Source organism: Natrix helvetica, assembly GCF_964273705.1.
Source record: "Natrix helvetica genome assembly, chromosome: 1".
Lineage (NCBI taxonomy): Eukaryota > Metazoa > Chordata > Lepidosauria > Squamata > Natricidae > Natrix > Natrix helvetica.
Window position 1 is genome coordinate 287843608 of NC_138548.1, and position 6001 is coordinate 287849608.

The following is a 6001-nucleotide window of genomic DNA, read 5'->3' on the forward strand; positions in this document are numbered from 1 at the left end:
CTGAAAAAAAAACAAAGAAGATAACTGATGAAAATGTTTTTCTGACAACTGATTCTCATTCATTTGCGCCCTTCCGTTGTCCTTGAATTTTTTTTTCTACCTGGGAAATATAACCTCATCATCCAGATATCTGTGGTTAGTTGAGTTCCTTAGAAGTCATCAACCTAAAAGCTTTAGAATCAGATTAATATATTTTGCTTTATATATTTCTTCTCAAATTATAATTAATGGCAAGGAAACAAAATAAACCAAGCAACACTGTGATTACTACCCTCTCTAAAGGTAGAGTCACATTTTTTAAAAAAAATTAAATTTATATCTTAAAAATAGTCACATACAGACTTATTATTATTTTTAATTAAAGTCATGTAAACTTTACTTGTATCGAACTCACTGTGGTGTGTTTCAGAGTAAACATGCCTAGAATCAATTGAGGACATATTTTAAAAAGTAGTCTGGGGGTTCTTACAGATAGAAAAAATACAGATCATGCAATATAGATATTTTTATTAGAAAAGGCTAATCCTGCAGTAGTTTTAAGAAATGACTGGAAGCTTACAGATCAGTTCTGAAATTGATACTAACTTTCCCAAGATGGAAAAAGCTTGGGGAAACAATTCCAGTAGATACATGCAGGCTGGATTTTCACAGCATGTTAGATTAGTTTAATATTGAGGTTGGGTAACCTGTGGGTTCTTTTATTGTGAGCATCTAGTAATTGTTTTATGTTATGCAAACCATTAAGCCATAATATGATTTTTGAGGGAGAAGGACCAATCGGCTGCCCTTTGTGCTCTTCCTTTTGCTTGCAGAATTTTTTTCTAAGAAAGATCTATAATCTTAATTTCCATGTTGGTTATGGAACACAATAAACAACAAAACAAGTGATTTCCCCTTACCTAGGACAATGATTCCCAAAAGGGTGAGCGAATCCTTCCAGCCTGTTCGTTTGTGGGTATTTGTTTGCTGGTGTTGTTGAGCTAACATGTCAAAAGGAAGAAGTGCACTGGAAGTTTAGAAACTCAGTCAAACCAGTTAAGAATTGACAGGCCAATAGATAGTGTCTCTTCAGCTTCATGTGGACAGCTGATGCTAAGAGTAGTGAGATTTATATAATATTCTGAGTTTGATGCAGCTGAAATTCCTAGTCTCTTGTATTAATATGATGCTGGGATTATGAATGGTACAAAAAGCAAAATAAAAAATATCTTCTTGTATTTGGAATTTGGTCAGTGGAGGGAGGAGTTCGATTGAGACAATAGATTGACCCAGCAAAACCAAGAGAAGCTATGTTTGAAAAATGGCAGAGTAGGATAATTAACAGTAGCTCAGTTTCATTCATCAGATCTGATGAATACCAAATAATGAAACCATCCTACACTGCAGTTGATTGATTTGCCCTCCACACTACCTCATAAACTGTATTTTGGAAATCACAAGGGAGTTTTTGCATAGCATGGTAAACCAAAATCAAACAAAACCCATTATGGCTACGTGTGATGCTTGGACCATGGCACTGAGTTTATATACAGCCTTGGAACAAAAGAGGCAATACTAAAAATAAGATCTGGGAAGGAAAAGATGCTGAAGCCAAACCCTTGTGTCCCTGGATGGGAGACTACTTGGAAATCCCACACAGTTTAGAAACTCTCTCCAATCAGAGGGGCTGCCTAGCTGTCCCCCCCACCCACCCACCCACACACGTACATACACATTTATGTAAGTGCTCTTTCTTGCTGATTTGTCATTACGAGTTAAAGTGCTCAAGTGCTCCCCAGCAATTAGGCATTGCTTCTCCCCCTGATTTTTTTTTTCAGGGAAGGTGAAAGGAAGGTAAAATTCTCTGTCTCTGCCCACTCTTATCTCCTCAGCACAGCCCAAAGAAACATGAGTTGTTCTGTTCCCATCTGGAATGAAAGTGGGGGCGGGAAGATTTCGGAATTAAGTAATTTATTTGGAGTTGAGATGAGGAAAGGAGAAGAGGCCTCACTGTAATTATAGATAAGCAACCAAGCATACCGTGCTATTAATGTCTGCTTGGTTCTAATGGGGGAAAGAATGGGGAGCCGTTATTTTTCTTTTAATTCTTTTCACTGGCATTTTTCAAGCCCCTGGCATTTTTTAAAAAAAAAATCTAAAGGCAGCCTTTTCTGGTGACCTCAGTAGAACAGAGCTGAGAGTATTATTTTTTTTTTTTTTTTTTTTTTTTGTGATAAAATTTTATTGGTTTTTCAAAATTTATAGGGAAAAGGGTAAATGGACAGGTATACAAATTTTGGCAGTTGCAAAGTGTGTGAGGCCCCCCTCCCTCCATACCCATAGCGTACATTTATATATAATGCATTAGTATATAATTGATTATAATCAGCATATTAGTTCTATTATTAAATTAACTTTAATTTCTCAAAGGTGGTCATTCAAAGCAGGGGTCTCTCACTCTGGAAACACCCTTTCCATATTAAAGCATGCCCCTGTAGTTTCCAGGGTTGATTTCAGAGGTGGTATTCAGCAGTTTTCTGACCAGTTCTGGAGAATCAGTAGCAGAATTTTTGTTTGCAGAACCAGTAAATACCACCTCTGACTGGCCCTTCCCCCATCTATTCTCTGCCTCTCGAGTCCCAGCTGATCGGGAGGGGATGGGGGTTTTGCAGTAACTTTCCCCTGGAGTGGGGAGGGAATGGGGATTTTACAGTATCCTCCCCCTGCCACGCCCACCAAGCCACACAGAACCAGTAGTAAAAAAAAATTGAATCCCACCACTGGTTGATTTGTCTAATGGGCTTTAGATGGGGCAGCCTTCACTACTTGTAACTTCAGCTGGGTAAAAAGAGACTGGTCAGCATCTGACTGAAGAAAAATGTGCCCATGGTATTCCCAGCCTAGCATCATTCCAAATCCTACTGCAGGACACTCAGATGAGGAAGGTTTCCCCATAGCAACTTATGCAAGAAATATCTTATGGTTAGTCTAAAGAAAAGAAGGACTAGGGAGGGCATGATAGCAGTATTCCAGTATTTGAGAGGCTGCCACTCTCTGTATAGTCCTATTAATTATTAAAACATCAACCAGTTTCTTTTGTATGTCCAGTATAACATGTTTTTCATTGTTACTGTGGTAGCCTGTGATTTGTACGTGCACTTTCAGGTTCTGACTGCTGTTTGAGGAAGACTATCCCCTTGCCTGCCAGAGCATTAAAGGTCCCAGAGTGTGCTATCTTGTGGTCTCATCATGAGAACCAGCTGCACCGGAGTAAATGTGAGCGATCTCAAATCCTGTCCTTGTCTAGAGAGGTTTGAAGAGCCAGTCAGTTCATTCTGCACTTTATTTGCACTGCAGTGTCAGCTCTGCTTCATTCTGTATATTCCTCTGAAATCCAAGCTCACATAACTACATGAAATCCTTTCTCTGTTCCCAGTCACAAATAACTTCCCCCATTTATTTCAATGCCTTTATTCAAAGAATAGCTAAATCCAGAACTAACCAAGTATGATGTACAGGTAATCCTCAATTAAAGACCACAATTGGGATCAGGAATAGTGTCCCTAAGCAATACAGTCATAACATGATAATTCATGACCACATCAATTTACACCAGAAATTCCAGTTGTGGCTGTTAAGCAAATCACTAATGCTGAACAAGTGTCACTAAGTAAAGACTACCTGTATTGCATTAAGTACTCAATATTAAATAACTGCAAATTGTTATTTAATATTGAGTACTTAATGCAATACAGGTAGTCCTTACTTAGTGACACTGCAGACAGCATTATTGCCATAGACTTTGATGTCTGTGGAATCTGATGACTTCCAAATGTTGCTGAACAACAATCTCATCTTCTTAATCAGCATAGTCAAAGGTGAAAGATGAGATGAGCAATACCATAACATTTGAAGACCAAATTCCTCTTCTCTCTTAGAAGGAGCTTCATGATCTTTGATCACTATTATGCTTAATTTTTCTTTGTTTTTGTCTCTGTTCATCTTTGCTTTATAATGACACCTAGTGGAAAGAATTTTCATTGCCAAAAGCTAACAAATCCCCAAAATATGATCCTGTATTCATATTTAATTTAGTATCATAGTTCTTTTCTCGATATTTACATTTGTTTTCTTCCCATATGAAAATGCTGCAGAAGGTGATTTCTATGTTCTTGCTGTTTGTCATAATTAAAACACTGCTAATATATAAAGGAACATACTGTTCTTCTAAGGTAACACCATAAAACAATTTGTATGCATATGTGGATTTGCAAATATACAGATGTGCATCTTTCTGAGAACCAACAAATGGTTCGTTTAAATGAAGTTTACTAACACTTCATGTGATCTTGATTCTATGCCTCTGTTTATGCAGCCTAGGGCTAAATTGGCTCTTTTGGCAACTGCTCTATTTTTTTTACTTTTCAAAATTCTTATCTTTCAAAACTAAGCACAGCCAGGAAGTTTGTGGGATAAACACCAAGGTTTGCTTATTTGTCTATGCCAATTACTAAAACTTACTCATTTTTAATACTTAAAATTAATCTTCTTAAATCACTTTGGCCATCTGACAACACCAAAACAAAATTTATGTATTATCAGTAGGTTTTTTTCCCTCCTAAATTGTATTTTAACAATGCATGGTGCAAAGAGAAGTATTTTCCTAAATTTGGTATATATTTGCACAAATAATTCCCCTCCCTTCCATTTACTGAGGATTTCAGGATTCCAGAGATATACTGTATATTGTCCAAGCAGCTATAAGATTTGATTTGTTAACAGATTGGATTCATCATCATTGTGCAGTCTTGCATAGCTACGTTTGCAGGTACCAATGTTTCAGACCAGGCAAGCAAGAGTATTTAATTCCAACCAGTATTTTATTTTATAACACATGAAGCACAAATTGCAAACATGCAATTTGGCTCCATCCCTTCAACACCATTTTATATCTTTACGTTAGAGAAGCTTATTATTCTTAGGCACACCTTACAAAAGAATGATTTCAACACAAGTGGGTTATAAAGAGGACATTTGGAAGCAAGCAGAGACATAGCAGCTGGTGGTAGCATGATAAAATAGCCCAAAGGGCTATTAAATCTCTATTATGTCCTATAAATATCAGATGCCTTTTATTATCACTTTCCCTAAAATAAGGACTTAAGGATAAGATATAAAAGTTGAAAGAAACTAAGCCTAAATTTTATTCAACATTTATAATCTATCCCAACGGTTCCAAATAAATATAGAAAAATGAAAAAATGGGAAAAAGCATATGGATAAAATGCCCCTATTTGGCAGCTGAATTCCTCTTCCCTTGTAGTACACAAAAGAAGAGCAAGGTAATTTAAGGCAAGCAAAAGACCTTAATGGGACAAATTGTATCATTTCCATTCCTTCCTCCCAACTTTACATTTTAAAAAAACCATGAAACTATATACATTTCTCCTCCCTATGTCAGTTCGATTGCTCCTTTCTATTTGTGCCAAGATGCCTTTATTTTGCTGTGGCTGAAGGTGAACTGGATACTCTGCAGAGGAAGGGCCATTTCTTCAATTGAACCAATCCTTAGCATTAGTTCTAATAGCTTTTAAAGCTATTCTTCTTATCCTGTTATTGCAGTATAATCAGTGAAGCAATTGTCTTAACTCAGAATGTTGGTTTGACACCCTAAAGAAAACTGCTCTTTATAAAAACTGATGGTTTTTCCAAGCTTCCCCCATTTCCATTTATTTCTCTGTTCTCATTCCACCATTTCATTAATTTGTCATTTGAAGTAGAAAAACCTTCACCCTCAGCAATTAAGTAGCCGAGTTAACCTACAAGGCCCTTTAGAGGCTGGAGTGAAAGCCTTCCTCCTTTTATGTTTTAGGATGTTTGTTTGTGTATGTGTGTGTATTATTATCCTAAAGCAATTCATTGCAGAACGGGGGTCTCTTCATTGAAAGTTATTGGTCACCATACTGGCCATTGTGGATTGGAAGATAAATGTTTTCAACTTCCTGAGTGAGCTGACAGTGAC